This window comes from Dama dama, chromosome 3 (genome assembly GCF_033118175.1).
Source record: "Dama dama isolate Ldn47 chromosome 3, ASM3311817v1, whole genome shotgun sequence".
NCBI lineage: Eukaryota > Metazoa > Chordata > Mammalia > Artiodactyla > Cervidae > Dama > Dama dama.
The window spans coordinates 45,072,511-45,091,577 of NC_083683.1; the positions used below are offsets into that span (position 1 = coordinate 45,072,511).

General features: G+C 42.5%; 2 non-coding genes across 2 annotated transcripts; both read left to right on the top strand.

The window, feature by feature from the left end:
• The first annotated feature begins 8,187 nt into the window (after positions 1-8,187).
• TRNAE-UUC (transfer RNA glutamic acid (anticodon UUC)) lies at positions 8,188-8,259 on the top strand. Its single transcript has one exon. It is a non-coding gene; the product is annotated as a tRNA-Glu (tRNA).
• A 728-nt stretch (positions 8,260-8,987) lies between these two features.
• TRNAG-GCC (transfer RNA glycine (anticodon GCC)) lies at positions 8,988-9,059 on the top strand. Its single transcript has one exon. It is a non-coding gene; the product is annotated as a tRNA-Gly (tRNA).
• Positions 9,060-19,067: the final 10,008 nt, after the last annotated feature.

The window sequence follows — 19,067 nt, forward strand, 5'->3', positions numbered from 1 at the left end:
CACCAGGCTCCCCCGTCCCTGGGATTCTCCAGGCAAGAACACTGGAGTCGGTTGCCAGTTCGTCTCCAATGCATGAAAGTGAAAAGTGAAAGTGAAGTCATTGAGTCGTGTCCGATTCTTAGTGACCCTATGGACTGCAGCCCACCAGGCTCCTCCGTTCATGGGACTTTCCAGGCAAAAGTACTGGAGTGGGGTGCCATTGCCGTCTCCAAGAGTGGGACTAAACCCTATTAAAAGACTATAAGAGGTAATCACACACCTCCCATCCTTGGGGCAAAGGACACATTTCACATGTGCAGAAAGACTCCTTGGGGGTCAAAAGGGGGTGAGGTGGGGGGGTGGGGGGCGCCACTCCATAATATGTGATGCTAATACGTGATCCCATAGGTTCCTGGACTGAAATCTATCTTGGAAAAAAACCTGTGCACTCATAGTGGGGAGGGTCTTAAGGCAGGTCAGATGTGGAAAAAGAAACCAGATAATTGGCTAAAGGTAAACAAAGACAGGTGTTGGAGAAGACTCTTGAGAGTCCCTTGGACTGCAAGGAGATCCAACCAGTCCATCCCGAAGGAGATCAGTCCTGGGTGTTCATTGGAAGGACTGATGCTGAAGCTGGCACTCCAATACTTTGGCCACCTCATGCAGAGTTGACTCATTGGAAAAGACCCTGATGCTGGAAGGGATTGGGGGCAGGAGGAGAAGGGGATGACAGAGGATAAGATGGCTGGATGGCATCACCGACTCGATGGGCATGAGTTTGAATAAACTCCGGGAGTTTGTGATGGATAGGGAGGCCTGGTGTGCTGCGATTCATGGGGTCGCAAAGAGTCGGACATGACTGAGCAACTGAACTGACCTGAACTGAGCTGAAACAAAGACCTGGAAGAACTGACCTATATAAATGACTTAACCCCCTCTTCACTACACTCCTCCTTATTCAGGGAGACACCCCACACCCTTTCTTTCCTGGTGTGCATCTCTTCCTTGCTTCTATCTTAACAAACTATTTCTCTGTGTGTTCTCCCACCTGTGGTTGTGCTATATCTCTAAAAATAAACTTTGTACCTGCAGTTTAGTTTTTGCCTCTGTGAGAAATACATTTTTTCATTGGGGGCAAAGTTCCAGGGAAAAATAGCTCTACCTCTAACCCTTGCTGGTCTGGTGGCTAGGATTCCAGATTTTCATCCAGGCTACTCAGGTTCAATTCCTGGGCAAGGAATTAAGATCTCATTTTACACCACCACCCACTGCTGCCTTGCCAAAATCATACAGACTGGCATCTCCTCTCTTTCACCTTTCCCAAATTATTCTGGTTGGTAGTAGCTTGTAGTTTCACTTCCTTACCAGGACCTCCTGTTGTAAGATAACTCATGCAAGTGGTTACTATCTTGCCTGATCAGGTCAGTGGTTCCCCTAACAACCACCTGCTGAGACTTCATTCTCAAGATATTCTTTGGGAAATAGGGCATGGGTCTCTTTGTTCTGTAACTACTTCCTGCTGAGAGTGGACATAGCCCTGCCTGGTAGAAATCTCTTGCCACCTGATCTAAATCAAGGTATTCTGTGCCTGAAATTAGCATTCATCCTAATAATAACAGTTGAGCCTGAAACTGTTGGACCCTGTCAGAAATGAACCGTGTAAACAGTTGAAGCAGACAGTGGCCAAGCATGAGGTCTAACAGGGTGGTCATCGCTGGGCCAAGCAAAGGAAGGCAAAATCTGGGGTGATGGCTGTAGGTTGTGTGACTTTTCCTCTGGTTATTGATGGTGCAGTTAACAAAGCAGTGCTTCAGGAATCTTGTGCTCAGCTTGACATTACCATCCTCTGCCTGGGTAGGGGCTCCAGTTCTGCAGAAGAACTCAGAGGTAGTGTTAGGCATGTTCCTTGAGGAGAAGCCAGGACCTTGCCCCAAGGCTGTACCACTCTATTCGACTATTCTTCCCTGGTTTTTACATTGCCTGTCTTCCCTGATTAGCAACTGTGTGAATTTGCCCTTTGAAGCTCAGGGAAGGTCCAGGAGGCTGAATGAAGTTTATATCCTACAAACAAGAAACAGGGGACACAGAAAGGGTTTGTATTTTGGATCAGTATACAGAAGGATCAGTATTCTGCTGAGTTTTAATTTGGGAAACTGGGTGATGATGGCTCTGGCCATTTCCTGCTAAAATGAGGTATAGTCCTGCCTCAATTTGGAGAATAGACCCTGAATTGGAAGTATTTCTAAGTCCTGGATCTGAGTTTAGTGTGATTAAGATCTCAATCCCTTGGGAATTTAGAAGAATAAGCCTGAAACTCAGTCTGGACTTGCACTTCAAGGGAGACTTGAAACCAGATAGCCAGTTGTTTATTTTTTAATTTTTATTTATTTATTTTTGGTTGCACTGGGTATTTGTTGCCACATGCGTGCTCTCTCTAGTTGCGGCAAGCGGGGGCCACTCTTCGTTGTGGTTCACGGGCTTTTCATTACAGTGGCCTCTCTTGTGGAGCATGGGCTCTAGTTGTGGCACACGGGCCCAGTAGCTCTGAGGCATGTGGAATCTTCCTGGACCAGGGATCAAACCCATGTGCCCTGCATTGGCAGGTGGACTCCTATCCACTATGCCACCAGGGAAGTCCTGCCAGTTGTCTAATTTTATCTAAGTTTTAACTCCTGATGTAGTATTAACATATATACAACAGGAGCTATTGGCCATTACTTATGTCTCCCCTTTTTGATTAACATCTGATCTAAAACTTTATTCTTTAAAATATTTAATAGTTATAAGAGGATACTGTTAGGTAGTTAGACTAGGAAACAGAAGTCCAAAATGACAGCAGCTAAAAGACAAGGAAGGGAAAAGTCCACGAAAATAGAACAAAGCAAAGTCAAAGGAAGGTCCGAGGACCGGAGTGAGGACCTCAGGTAGAACAAACAGCACTCCTGGCTAGCCCAATAGGGCAGGCCCAGGGGGGAGGAAAAAAACATATAAAAAGAGGAGCCAAAGGGCCGGGACTCTCTGCTCTTCGCATCTTTGGGTCAGCATTCCCTCATGCCTCGAGGATGTATTTTCCTGCTATTTTCTAAATAAAACTGTGCTGTAACACGGAGCTGTAACACTGATCTGTCTAAGAGCTATAACATGGTCTGTCCAAGAGCTGTGACACGCCGAGGGCCTTAATGTCTGTCGTTTCAAATTTTTGTTGAGACGAGACAGAACCAAGGAGATTACACTTGCCTGACAGATATCTTGAAACCATAAGATTGCAGCTACTAGTGGACACTAATTTGAGAATGGCTAATGCCATTCTAAGCTGGTCTGACATAGCTCAGAAAATTTGAGTTTTCAGCAATTCAGGAACATGTCTGAAATCCACAATGGTCACCGAATTTTACCTTGAATGTCTGAACCAGTTACTCTGTTTTGACTTTCGAATGTATTAACATTTCCCTCCTCAATGGCCAAAGCAGATGTCACTGTTAACAGTCTCTGTGCCTTTCTAGATATAGAAGATGCAAGAACTTGGGCTCATAAAATCTTCTGAAAATAGTTATCTCAAGGTCTGTTCTGCCAGTTTTTCTCACAGCACAGAGTGCATCATTCCTTGTCTCCACCCTGAACTCCTTTCAGGGGGCGTTGAAGGTCAGTGGCCACAGTGGCCATTGACTGAGCTGTTTTGGTCAGTGGTTCCCCTAACAGTGGCATTCAGTTGCTTCCAAGAGTTAATAATCCCCCTGAGTACATATGAATATTCACCTACCATGGGAGGATAGGCAGTGTAGTACAAAGTCCATCCCATTTGGACCAGGGGTCTAGGTTTAAATCTGAGCCCTGCCGTTTCCTTTAGTGTGTGTGTGACCTTGAACATCACTTTAGTTATGAGTTTATTTCCTCTACAATGGTACCTATTTTTGTAAAACTTCTTTGAAGATCCAAGAAGACTGTTGTGAATGTTCCCACAGTATGTATTGCTTTATGGGACACAGAGCTTTATAGTCCCATAGGTTGTTTATGCTTGAACCACTCATGTAATCCGAGGAAAATTTCTATAAATGAGTGTATTTCTGCAAGATGGGGATGGGTGGGGCAGAAAGTTGACTAACACATGATTTCCATCTTCAGACAATTCCTAAGTCCTCTCAACAGCCCTCAATGTATTTCTCAAGAATGTTCAGCTCTAGGACTTCCCTGGTGGTCCAGTGGTTAAGACTCTGCACTTTCAATGCAGGGGCCATGTATTCAATCCCTGATCGCAGAAGTTCTGCATGCCGTCTATTGTGACCAAAAAAAAAAAAAAATTGTTCAGCTCTAAAATTCTAGAATATCTCAGAAAGATGGGGCTAAGGTCAGAGACAGGTTTGTGGAGGAAATGAGAAGGAATTTTGCCTGGAAGGATGGACTAGAGAAAAGGTATTTCATGTGGTAAAACAATATGACAGGCACACACAGGAATTCATTCATTCCTTCCTCAAATATTTATTTACTATATAGTGCCTCTCCCTCCATGCCCCCTCCCCTTAACATGCACACACTAAGTCTTGTCAGCTCTGTCTTCTCTTTCTTCAGTCATCCAGCTTCCTTCTCTCTTCTGTGCCACTACCCTAGTCTAAGTGACAAGCCTCTAATCTAAATTGCCAGAGTAGCCTCCTTACTGGTTTCCCTTTCATCTATTTTGGTCTGCTTCCAATCAGTTCTCCATGCTGTAGAGAATGCTTTTGAAGTTGCAAATCTAAAATTGTTGCACCCTTTTGTAAAACCTTTGAAGTTTCCTCTGACTCCAAGGATAAAGTTCAGACTCTTTAACCTGGCCTACAAGGTCTTGCATTACTGATCTCAGCCTACCTTCTCGGCCTCATCTCATATCTCATGGTATCTATTTCCCTTTAGCTTTCTATGCTAGGAACCATTGACCTTTCAGTTCTAGAATAGGCCAGACGAACTTTATGCCTCTGGGCTTTTGCACATGTCAGTTCAGTCAGTTCAGTCCCTCAGTGGTGTCCGACTCTTTGCAACCCCAAGGACTGCAGCATGCCAGGCTTCCCTGACCATCACCAATTCCTGGAGCTTGCTCAAACTTGTGTCCATCAAGTCGGTGATGCCATCCAATCATCTCATCCTCTGTCATGCTCTTCTCCTACCACCTTCAGTCTTTCCCAGCATCAGGGTCTTTTCCAATGAGTCAGTTCTTTGCCTCAGGTCGCCAAAGTATTGGAGCTTCAGCATCAGTCCTTCCATGAATATTCAGGACTGATTTCATTTAGGATTTGCAAATGTAGCTCTCTGCTTAACATTTCTTCCTTCCTTTTTCCTCTTGGCTTGTCTTTCAGGTTTCAGCTGAAATGGTAACAATAGATATCATTTATTGGGTAGGTACTGTGTGTCATCATTGTTCTTAGTGTATAAGCTCATTTAATCCTCACTATAACTTCAAAAGGTAGATACTCTTGTTGTTGTTGTTAGTTGCTAACTTGTGTCCGATTCTTTTCTCACCCCATGAACTATATAGCCCACCAGGATCCTCTGTCCGTGGGATTTCCCAGGCAAGAATACTGAAGTGGGTTGCCATTTCCTTCTCCGGAGGATCTTCCCAACCCAGGGATAGAACCCTTGTCTCCTGCATTGGCAGGCAGATTCTTTACCATTGAGCCACCAGGGAAGCCCCTTATAAATGAGGAAAGAGAGGTTAAATAACCTACTCAGTGTTTGAGTTAAAATTTAAACCCAGACCAATTGGGCACATGAATTACTGCTGCTCTGTACATAAGCAGCATGATTATAGGAGACTTTTAACCCCACAGACTTAGGTTCCCCAGTTATTCATCTTGTAGCTAACTAAACTTATCCTTCATAGTACTTAAATAATCATAATTAATTAGTGGTGGCATTATACATTTAATGACTCCTCCCTGTGAGATTCTAAACTCACTATATTTCCAGCTCCTAGCACAGTGCCTTGCACACCAGCGGCGCTCATTAAATATTAAATGAATAGATACCTTAACTAAAGAGCCTCTTGATGAAGGTGAAAGAGGATAGTGAAAAAGCTGGCTTGAAACTCAGCATTCAAAAAACTAAGATCATGGCATCTTATCTTACCACTTCATGGGAAATAGATGAGAAAAAAGTGGAAACAGTGACAGATTTTATTTTCTTAGGATCCAAAATCACTGCAGACAGTGACTGAAGCCATGAAATTATAAGATGTTTGCTCCTTGGAAGAAAAGCTATGACAAACCTAGACAGCGTATTCAAAAGCAGAGACATTATTTTGCAAACAAAGGGCTGTGTAGTCAAAACTATGGTTTTTTCCAGTAGTCATGTATGGATGTGAGAGTTGGATCATAAAGAAGACAAAGCACTGAAGAACTGCTGCTTTTGAACTGTGCTGTTGGAGAAGACTCTTGAGAGTCCCTTGGACAGCAAGGAGATCAAACCAGTCAATCCTAAAGGAAATCAGTCCTGAATATTCATTGCAAGGGTTGATGCTGAAGCTGAAGTTCTAATACTTTTTCCATCTGATGGGAAGAGCTGACTCATTGAAAATGACCCCAATGCTGGGAAAGATTGAGGGCAAGAGGAGAAGGGGACAACAGAGGATGAGATGGCTGGATGACATGACTGATTCAACGTACATGAGTTTGAGCAAACTCAGGGAGATAGTAAAGGACAGGGAAGCCTGGCACGCTGCAGCCGATGGGGTTGCAAAGAGCTGGATACAACTTAGCAACTGAACAAGTACCTGAGTATAAAGTAATATTTTTTCTCTCAGAATAATTCCTCAGGGGGTCTTCCAATGGTTAAGAGTCTGCCTTGCAAGGCAAGGGACACCAGTTCAATCCCTGGTCTGGGCAGATCCCACATGCCACAGAGCAATTAAACCCTTGCTGATCTTGCGCTCTAGTGCCCTTGAGCAACAGCTGCCGAAGTCCACATGCCTAGAGACCATGCTCTGCAACAAGAGAGTAGCCCCCGCTTGTGGCAACTCAAGAAAACATGCAAGAAGCAGTGAAGACCCAGATCAGTTTAGTCGCTCAGTCATGTCCAACTCTGTGACCCCATGGACTGCAGCACCCCAGGCCTCCCTATCCATCACCAGTCTCAGAACTTGCTCAAACTCATGTCCATCAAGTCGATGATGCCATTCAACCATCTCATTCTCTGTCATCCCCTTCTCCTGCCTTCAGTCTGTCCCAGCATCAGGGTCTTTTCCAATGAGTCAGCTCTTCACATCATATAGAAAAATCTTGGAGCATCAGTCCTTCCAATGAATATTCAGGACTGACTTTCTTTAGGATGGACTGGTTGGATCTTCTTGCAGTCCAAGGCACTCTCAAGAGTTTTCTCCAACATTGCAGTTTGAAAGCATCAATTCTTTGGAGCTCAGCTTTCTTTAAAGTACAACTCGCACATCCACACATGACTACTGGAAAAACCATAGCTTTGACTAGATGGACATTTGTCAGCAAAGTAATGTCTCTGCTTTTTAATATGCTGTCTAGGTTGGTTATAACTTTCCTTCCAAGGAGTAAGCATCTTTTAATTTCATGGCTGCAGTCACCATCTGCAGTGATTTTGGAGCACGAGAAAATAAAATCTGTCACTGTTTCCATGTTTTCTCCATCTATTTTCCATGGAGTGATGGGACCAGATGCCATGATCTTCGTTTTTTGACTGTTGAGTTTTAGGCCAGCTTTTTCACTCTCCTCTTTCACTTTCATCAAGAGGCTCTTTAGTTCCTCTTCACTTTCTGCCATGAGGGTGGTGTCATCTGCATATCTGAGGTTATTGATATTTCTCCCACCAATCTTGATTCCAGCTTGTGCTTCATCCAGCTTGGCATTTTGCATGATGTACTCTGCATAAAAGTTAAATAAGCAGGGTGACAATACACAGGCTTGACATACTCCTTTCCCTATTTGGAACCAGTCTGTTTTTCCATGTCCACAGACTCAGGGTAGTAAAAAATGTAAACAAATAAATAATTTAAAATATAATACTTCCTCTGAAAGGAAGTTTCCTTTTATTTTTTGTTCTTCCAAAGTGTCCTATTATAGGTCCATGATGTCAAATTTATATATATATAATATTTTGTTTTGAATCAAAATATTGCTTGGGAGGATGCAGCCTGATACAACCTCAGGCAGTACTAGTTCTGCAAGCTTATAGAGGTCATTGGGTGGAATCACTTAAAAAGATAGGAGCAGGAGTTCCCTGGTGGTCCAGTGGTTAGGACTTAGCACTTTCACTGCTGTGGCCTAGGTTCAGTCCCTAATCAGGGAACTGAGATTCCTGAAAACTGCAAGTGGGACAGTGTGACCAAAAAAAAAAAAGACCAAAAAATTTAACACAGATTTAATGAATTATTCTGGGGTTAGGACCTCACAGTTTTAAGTTTTAGATGTTGTTGCTAATAAGTCTTTGAAAGCAACAGAAAGAAATAAAAAGCAGCAGGACTTCCCTTGTGGTCCAGTGGTTGAGAATCCGCCTGGCAATGTAGAGTACATGCGTCCAATCCCTGGTCCGGGAAGATTCCACAAGCCATGGGGAAACTAAGCCCTCAAGCCTGCAAGCTACAACTACTGAGTCCACGTGCCCTAGAGCCCATGCTCTGCAATAAGAGAAGCCACTTCAGTGAGAAGCCCATGCACTGTAACTAGAGAGTAACCCCCACTCACTGCAAACTAGAGAAAATTCATGCAAAGCAACAAAGACCCAGCCAAAAAAAAAGAAGAAGAAGTAACATTTTTCTAATAAAGCTCAGGATTAGTAGAGATGATTGACATTCAAAAATAATTATGTTCTCATGTAATAGATGCTGTAACAGAGAAACGTCAAGGTACAAGGAAAGTTAAAGGAAGGAGTAGTAAATTGCTAAATTCTGGTGGTCATCCATGAAGACTATCTTTTTTGGGGGATAGGAGTAGCTCATTCCCAGGGGTTGATGAAGGGAAGGAGAGAAAAGAAGGGCATCTACTAAACTTTATAAGTATATGTGTATTTATGGGACTTCCCTGGTGGCTCAGTTGGTAAAGAATTTGCCTGCCAAGCAGGAGACCCAGGTTCAATCCCTGGGTTGGGAAGATCCCCTGGAGAAGGAAATGGCAACCCATTCCAGCATTCCTCCCTGGGAAATCCCATGGACAGATGAGCTTGGCAGGATACAGTCCATGGAGTAACAAGAATCAGACATGACTTAGCAACTAAACCACCACCATGTATATTTATAGAATAGTTTTGAAAACTATATATAGTGAATACCATTAGCCTCTGACCCACCCCTTTCATTCTAGTTGTTAATCTCTATGTCCCAAAGTGCTTAACTCCTGTTGCACAAAGATCCAATACAGTGCCCAACTCAGACTTTCCTGCATTGGGGATTGGGGGCAGGGAGGACTCTGAGAGTCCATCTGTCCATGGGATTTCCCAGGGAGGAATGCTGGAATGGGTTGCCATTTCCTTCTCCAGGAGAGGCCTGGGAAGGTATGTGGTGTGGTCTGACATCAACAGTCAAAGATAGGTCTTGTCCTCTGGTCTCACCATGAAGAGAGTAAGATTTGAACTACATAGTGGAGGATAAATTGGAGATTGACTGGCAGACAATGGAGGAAGGACTTTCTGAGAAGAGGAAATAGATTATGTGAAGACCAAAGACCGAAGCTTCAGGGAAAGAAAAATCTCTTTTGCTAGTGTTACAGCAAAATGAGTAAGTGAGTGGCCTCACTCAGAAATGAGTGAGTGGCCTTTGGCACCACATACCTGTTGTGGCAGTCCAAACTCGGGTTGGAAAAGAATTTCCAGACATAAAGAGTATTGCAGAAAGGACTGAGTTTATTAAGAACAAAGAGCAGAGATAATGTGGGCGCTGCAAGCACTGCATGCCGACCTCCTGACAGGCCAGGAAGAGCTGATGGCATGCTGTTAAAACAGTGGGTCAGCTCAAGGGAGAGCTGACCCAAGCGAGAACAGAGTTCATTTCTGGAAGACACTGTTAGAACAGCAGGCCAGCTCAAGGGAGAGCCGACGCTTTTCGTGGGTTAGTAGCCAATTTTTATAGTTTCAAGATAGAAAATTCCTGCTGGAATGGTGGCATTAGGTGATTGGTTAGGGTGCTATAGGGTGAGTACAGGGGTGGGTATTTTTGCCTAATTTGGGATCAGGAAGCTGACCTGTAAGAAGCAAGGGGGCTTTTGGCAATGGTTACAATGGAGCTCAGTCGGTTCCAGGGACTTTAGTACTGGGCTTCGCTTCTGTGCCCTGTGTGACTCTGGTATGGGACTCCGTAATACCAGCCCAAGAGGCCTGCAAGGGTTAAACAATCTTGGTTATTTTTGAGCTATTGCTACTAACAAACAGCTGTAGCTGGACTTGTCCTTCAAAAAGCTGAACAAAGCTAATTGCTCTCTTGACTACATATGAGTTGTACTCTGCACCTGGCTTTCTTCTCTCCCCTATACTCTCTTGTAGCATTCTACATTTCAAAAAAGATCATGAGCTGGTAGCTTTAGTGACACCAGACCCCAGCTGCTGAGTTGCCGGATGCCAGCTGTGGCCATTTTGAAACTTTGCCAAAAAAAAAAAAAAAGAAGCAAGACCTTCATGAGGATAAAAAACCTCTCCCTATTACCAAGAGAAGGGGGTGCTGTCTCCAAACTCCAAACTCTGTCTCTGTATTTCTATTCAGCATCAGTGGACAGGGAGACAATATTTTGGCAACACTAGTACAGATAATAGACATAGTGATTTGCTGCCTCTAGATACTAATTTATTGAGTTTGACAGGCTGATGTGGGGCAGATTATTCATTTTCAGGCACTGGGAAAAAGAATCACAGGATGAAAGAATTTTAATAACCAGTGGTTAATGGAACTTTATGATACTCAGAGCAAGATTAAAAACTTCATAATTCTATTTATTTTTTCTTATGTGTTAAAAATTTTTGAAGGAAAAGAACAAAGAATATTATAATATTCATCAATGTAGCCACCACCCAAAATGAATAAATGGTATCATATCTATTTTTTCCTCCCAACTCCCACTTCTTTTCCTCCCTTTAGGTGTCCCTTTTATATCAGTCTACTTCTCATGCTTTAAAAAAAATACATGTACTATATACTATTTGCGGTGTGTGTGTATGTGCATATATATATATATATATATATATACTTGTGGATATATACTATATAGTATTTTTAAATGTTTGTAAAATTCATTTAATTCATTTAGTGTGACATTTTGGTCTTGTTTCCCTCGATTCTGTTTTCAAAATTCATCCACGTAGACCAAGTTCATTAATTGTAGCTGTTGTGTGGTGTTCCATCACATGAATACACTCCAATTTGTTTATTTGCTGCTGATAGACATGTACTTCATTTTCAATGTTTCATTATTACAAACTCTACATTACAGGGAACAGGCTCTAACATGTCTTCTTATTTTTATTAATGAGAGTTTCTCTTAAACAGTGTTTTCAGAATGTTTTTCTATTTAACTGTAACTCATAGTGAGAAACATCTTTTATATCAAGACCCTGCTCATGTATGAAATAAATGTTTAATAAGATGATACCTACTTTTGCTACATGCACTCTATTTTCTGTTCTATTCCTTTTTTGTAAAATGCTGAATATATCTGCCTTACAGCAGTATTTTTCAATCCATTATTCATGACCTACTAATGGATTGAAAAATACTGCTGTAAGGCAGTAGATTTTCTGGTTCCAAAGATACGTGCATTTTCAACTTCAGTAAATCTGTACTGTCAAGTTGGTCTCCAAAGTGATTGTGTCTGTTTTATAGGATATGAGACTCCTAGTTTCTTCACATCATCACCAACACTTAAAATGGTCAGACTTTTAGGTTATTGTGAATCCAATAGATGTGAAATTAGAATGAATCAACAATGAATCTCATTGTTGATTTTGCATTTTCCCGATTACTAGAGAGGTAGAGTAGGTTTTTCTATATATTATTGGTTATTTGGAATTCTTCTTCTGGAAATTATCTATTCATACCTTTGACTATTTTTCTATTGGGTTGTTTATTGTCTTTATTATTGTTGTTGCTGGTTTGTAGGAATCCTTTACATATATCCATCTTTTTCTAATATACTTGTATGTTGCAGATAACTTCTCCCCATTTCCCTGTCACTTCTATTTTAACCTTAAGATGTCTTTTATGTAGGAGGTTTTAAAATTGTTATAATAAATTTTATAAAAATTGCCCATTTTTCATAATTTAAGAAATTAGATCATGAGGATATTCTTTTTTTTTTTTTCAGATAATTTTAAAGGTTTTGTTTTACAACTTTAGGTCTTTCATTCACCTAAAGTTTATTTTGCCTGTGCTTTTTCTGTCTTCTGAAATATTAGCGCTCACCCTTTCATTCTTCACCACATTTCTCTCTAGTGTGAAGTCTCTGACACTCTAGGCATCTTACCTCCTCCCTCTGAGTCTTTCTCTTAGAAACAACAGAATTGGAACATAAGTGAGGATCCAGGTTTAGAAAACTAGCTCTTTGAAAGCCTGTAAAGAAGTGGCAAAGCTGAGGTAAAAGGAGACATCAAGAGACATCTCTGCAAAAGATGATACACTGACTTACGCTGGGTGACACCTTCTTCATCCTTCACACCAGGACCAGGAACCCAAGATTCCTGGAAGAAGAATTATGCTTGTGGGGAGAAAGAAGTGTTTCAGAGGGCCCTGAAAGAAAGGATGTGTAGACTTGAGACAGGATCCTATGTCCTATGATTTTTTTAAAAAACCTTTTTGTTTTGTATTGGGATATAGCCAATTAAGGCTTTCCTTGTGGCTCAGCTGGTAAAGAATCTCCCTGCAATGTCGGAGACCTGGATACCCTCTCTGGTTTGGGAAGATCCCCTGGAGAAGGGAAAGGCTACCCACTCCAGTATTCTGGCTTGGAGAATTCCATGGACTGTATAGTCCATGGGGTCGCAGAGTCAGACAGGATTGAGCGATTTTTACATAGCTGATTAACAGTGTTGTGATAGTTTTAGGTGAGCAACAAAGGGACTCAGCTATATATATCCATTCTCCTCCAGTTATGTCCTGAAGTCCTTCTACATCCACTTTCTTATTTTATCTCTCTCCTCTACCTTCAAACCCTGTGCGATTTTTTTGTCTTGGACTAGAAGACTGTGAAGTGAAGCATATAGAGTCACATAGACCTTTTTGGTGAATTTAAGGAAGAGCCAGGTCTCCTATCATCAAACTAGAAGGTTTCAGGCAAGCCCAGCTTGAAACCAAGTTGTGAGAGAAGGCTTGTAAGAGAGGAGCAGTACCCCAAAATTACAAGAAGTAACCTTTGACTTCTAGTGTAATCTTGGCAGTCAAAATCATCAAAAAGCCTTGACTGGGGCCTCCTTGCAAGGAGCAATTAAGATAGACACTGAAATAAATTTAGAACATATTGTGCATGAACACAGTCTAAGAATTCACACTCTATGAAAATTAATATAAGCAGATAAGCAAAGGACATATCTATATGACAATAAAGAAGAGGTGGACCAATGAACAGTAAAGCATTAACATCAAGCATGTCAGAAGTCACTGCAATTCAAGGGAAAGAGCCTTTCTGTGAGAAGAGCAGAGCCTGGTAGGTGATGGGGTTCATGTTCAGGGAAACTATTACCGAACAATTAGGGAGGGCAGGTCTCTTGCCTTCTGACTTCTTCCACTCCCTTCTATCCATCACACACATGCCCCACCCCAAACTTCTCCTCTTCTAGGCAACATAACCCTTGCCAAGGCTCAAGATCAGAGGAAGTTTTACTTTGTGTTAGTCTTTGATTCTGAATTAGGGACCTTTACCCAGCATCAGTAGGAACCACCCTCAGGAGCCACTTTGTGCTCCCTGGCACGTCCACAGCAATTAGAGCAAAAGGACAGAGGTAAGGACACTCCTGGAGGGACATACTCCCCACCCAGCTTTGGCAGGGTCACCCGGGATCTCTACCATTGGCCTTGATACTCACTGAGGCACATGGCTCATTACTCCACCTGCCCCATTCACTGAGTTCTCCTGCCTTGTTTCTGTGGGAAAATGGAAGCCCTTGTTTCAAGGTACTCTCAGGGCAGGCACCTCTGCACATTCAGCAAGATTCGTCAATGTCTCACGTAACTGAATCAATATTAGAAAGACTCCAAGGATTTCACAGTTTAATATCACTCTCATAATATCACTGTCAAATGTTCTAATGTAGGAAAATAAAGAACTAATATGTTCACATATACATGCAAATATATATGTTACTAAATGTACATGCATTGCTCAGGTGGAAGTCATTGACTCTGTCTCAGGGTCCCCACACTCTTTTTTCCCTCTGCCTGGAAGTTCTCCTCCAGATAGTTATTCCTGTGACTTGCTTTTTCACTTCAGTCAGGTTTATCCTTCAAAGTGAGGTCTTCCCTAGCCAGTCCCTCTAAGATAGTCCTTATCTCCCACCTCTGGCTCTTACTGCTTCTTACCGTGCTCTTTAAATTTATTTCTGAAATAGAATTTATCATTGCCTGACATATACTTACTGACTTATTAGCTTTACCCATGTCCCAGAATGTAAGTTCCCCCAGAGCAGGAATTTTGTATGTCTTTTTTGTTTGTTTAAAGATTTTTTTTGATGTGGACCATTTTTAAAGTCTTTATTGAATTTTTTACAGTATGACTTCTGTTTTTGTTGTTGTTGTCGTTCAGTCGCTATAGTCCTGTCCCACTCTTTGCGAGCCTGGTAGCACGCCAGGCTCCTCTGTCCTCCAGTATCTCCCAGAGTTTGCTCAAGTTCATGTCCGGTGATGCTATCTAACCATTTCATCCCCTGCTGCCCTCTTTTCCTTCCGCTTCTGTTTTATGTTTTGTGTTTTTTGGCCATACGGCATGTGGGATCTTAGCTCTCCAACCAGGGAATGAACCCACACAGCCTGCATTGGAAGATGAAGTCTCAACTGCTGAACCACCAGGGAAGTCCCTCTATGTCTTAACCACTGCTATTTTCCAGTGTCCAGAACAGTATCTGGCACAGAGTAGATCCTCAATGCTGTATTATATGAATGAAATGAAATGGAACAAACATGCGTTTGTGTGTTCTTATTCTAATGTTGTTTGGTGACATTAAATAGACTGAGATGTCTTTCTAAACTAATCCTATTCAGCTTTGGAAACTTGGTCATTCTGAACCTCTGACCCTGCCTCTTGAGAAGACTCCTCTCCAACTTCTTTTTAGTACAGGTGACTCACCCTCTAATTCCAAGGGTCAGCTTATATCCTAGGTACCCCTGACCACTATTTTTGGTTTGAGATGTGGCTCATAACCCAAGTTAGGTGTGAGACAGAGCCCTCCCTGAGATTTTTGCTGGAACGATAAGGGAAAAGATAGTCTATCTGCTAGTGATGAGGCTTCCATCAGCCCAGAGCAGATGGTGGCTGCCCTTCCACCATGCAGGCAGAACCTGTCTGAGAATAAACCATGCTGGGACTGAAGCAGAGCCCAGAGTGAGAGGGGGTTAGAAAGAAAGAGACTAGCGGATGGTGGCTTGGTTGATATTATCTGAGTCCCCAGATGAAGCCCTGTCCAAACTCACTGTACCATTGGGTTATGTGTGTGATTCACTTCTCTTAGAGCATGGTCTGAATTGGGTTTCTATCTTGAGTAAGCAGAAACCAAAACAAGGGAATTGCCTGGTGGTGCAATGGTTAGGACTCAGTGCTCACTACTGAGGCCTGGGTGCAATCCCTGGTCAGGACACTGAGATTTCTGCAAAACTCAAGGTGTAGCACCCCCACCCCTAAAATCTAATGCCCATTTAGCTGTATAATTTATATGACATCAATTTTCACTTGTTTACTAAATGGCACATGCAGGTTTTTACCTAAAACTTTTGAACATTTCTATAGCTTACAAAATAATCTTGTATATATGTATCACTTAATTTTAGCACAAGTATGTGAGGTTGGGTATAGATTATTCTTTTGGTTGGCTAGACTGAAGCTCAGAGAAATCAAGCAATTTACCTAATAACAAACAGCTAATAAATGTCAGAGCAAGAACTCTAAGTAGGTCTTTGGCTCTAAATCCAATCTAAATCCAATGGCTTCTCAGCTACTTAAGTAACTGTAGACTTTCTGAATTTCTTTTTTGTTTCTCTATTTTGAAAAATTAAAAAAAATTTTTTTTAACCACGTTGCATGGCTTGTGGGATCTTAGCTCCCCAACCAAGGATTGAACCCACACCTTTGGCAGTGAAAGCCCCAGGTCCTAACCACTGGACCACCAGGGAACATCCCCCCTTTTTTGTCTCTCTTAACAGAAGAGAAGCTCTCTTAGAGATAGGACCTTGCTCTTCACCTTGAGTCTTTTAATCCCTAGGGTAGCTCCCTGGAATGAGTGGGGCTCAGAGTGGAGGGTTCGCTCTCACTGAATGCAAGGGTAGAGTTTGTTAGGTCTGTTCTCTCATCAAGGAGTTTGTAATCGGCTACTGAAATAATGCATATGGATCACGGTGGTGTTTTTCCACCTTTTTTGACTGCTACAGTAAGAAAAATATTTTACATCAACCCAGTACACACACACATATTATTAAAATAAAGTTTCACAAAATAATACCTACTTTAGTGCTTGTGACATTCTCTGATATTTCCTATTCCATTTTTTTTTTTTTTACAAATTCTAATTGTGACCCACTAAATTGATTTCATAATCCAATAATGTATGGAGACTGAGTTTGAAAAGCATTGTTATAGGTCACATACGTGTAAAGTCAAATCCAAGCTAAAGTTCACATCCCATGAGAGTCAGGAAAGGGTTTAAAGGGTGGGTGGCATTTGAGTTATATCTTGAAAAATGGACAAGATTTCAGTACTAGAAGCACAGGCGGAAGTAACAATAGGAGTCAAGGTGGCGGGTCAGGCAAGTTCAGGGTGTGTTTGGGATGGAGAGAATATGATATTCAATTGGAATGAAAGGTTTGCATAATGGAGAGGTGAGAGATGGGGTGGAAAGAAGGCTGGAACCATGGCATGGGAAACCTTGAATGTCAGATGAAAAGTCTATTCTGAATTTAAATTTGATAATGTGGGCAAAACGTCTTCCACATGGCACTCAGTCAGTCTGTGCTCCCTTCCCCTTCCTCCTCCTTTACTCTGTAGGCAGTAGCGAGCCTTTGGTAGTTTCTAAGTGGGGAAGAGAAATGATCAGATTGACCAGGAGGACATGAGGTTGTTGAGGTCAGAGCAGTGAAGGCCTAAGCAGGAAGGTGACAGCTGAAATAGAAAGGAACACCTGACTTGGGCAGATAGGCTATAGTCATGAGCATCGTGTGATGAGAGATGATGAGGAATCAAGAGAGCTTTTCCTTGGCAAAATTCCAGAAGCTGCAAAAACAGGGACATTGTTGGAATAAGATAGTGTGAAGAGAGAGGAGGATAGCTTGGTATGCAGCAACATTGACTTTCCAGCTGGATATCCAGGGAAAGAGAGAGAGGCGGCTGTAGCTTGGGGGAGGAGGCTACAGAGACTAACCCTCGGGAGTCATCCTCAGGAAGGTGAAATGCTCTGGGGCTTTGAAGCAATGCTGCCAGCCTTGGAGTTTCCCTAAGGCAATGAGAGTGCCCAGGACAAAGTCCTGGCCCTGAAAGAGGATTATAGATAAAGAAATAGCCAAAGCAACTCCATGGGCTAATGCTATGGGAAAGGGAAGAATACAGTATAGGTTGACATAGAAGACACACCTCACACAGAGACTGGAATTACAGAGGGCATTTTGGAGGAAGAAACATCTATTTATTTACTTGACTGTGCCAAGTCTTAGTTGTAGTATGTGGGATCTTTAGCTGTGGCATGTGGAAACTAGTTCCCTGACCAGAGATGGAACCTGGGTTCCCTGCCTTGGGAGCACAGAGGCCCAGCCACTGGACCACCAGGGAAATCCTCGCTGGAGGAAGGAATATCTAAAGTGGACATCAGGAACTTCCCTAGTGGTGCAGTGAATAATAATCCACCTGCCAATGCAGGGGATACAGGTTTGAGCCCTGGTCCAGGAAGATTCTACATGCTGCTGAGCAACTAAGTCCATGTAGCACAACTACTGAGACTGAGCTCTAGAGCCAGAGAGCCGCAACTACTGAGCCCATGTGATGTAACTACTGAAGACTGCGGGCCTAGAGTCTGTGCTCCATAACAAGAGAAGCTACCACAATGAGAAACCCATGCACTGCAATGAAGAGTAGCCTCTGCTCAATGCAGCTAGAGAAAGCCCATACACAGTAATGAAGACCCATGTAAACAAACGCACGAAAAGAGTAAATGGGCTTTCCTGGTGGCTCAGTGGTAAAGAATCTGCCTGCCAATGCAGGAGGCACGGGTTTGATCCCTGGTCTGGGATGATCCCACATGCCACGGAGAAACTAAGGCCGTGTACCACAACTATTGAGCTCTGGATCCCAGGAGCCGCAAACCCTAGAGACTGTCTCTGCAACAAGAGAAGCCACAGCAATAAGCCTGTGCATCACAGCTAGAGGGTAGCCCCCACTCTCCACAACTAGAGAAAGGGCCCTGCAGCAATGAAGACCCGGCACAGCTAAAAATAAAACAAATAGAAAAATAAAAATATTTTTTTACAAAGTAAAGTGAGACATGAATGGTGAGTAGGAGTTAGCCAGAGCATGGGCAGAGCCAGAATGCTGTAGCATAGGCACAATATGTGAAAAGGCAGGGAGGTAAAAGAGAGCGTCAGTGCATTTGGGGAACAAAAAATATAGGGAGCATCCTTCTGAGGCTGATATCGTGCTCAGTTCAGATAAAGAAACGAAACAAAGTTTTAATGATTTACCCAGAGTTTCTCAGTTGGCTTGACCTGGTATCCAGGTCTGTTTTACCCTTAAGAGGCTGTTCTTACTCTCACTGTCCCATGAGTGTCTCTAATGCTGAGTGGGTCCCCAGTATTATTACACTGAAACTCCAGACAGATTGCTTAGAATTAGAAGAGGACGAAGGAGTGAACCTAAGGAATGCCTACATGTAAGAAGTAGGAGGAAGAAAAGTCCCAGTGAAGGTAGGAGAGAAAGACAATTCAAACAGAACGA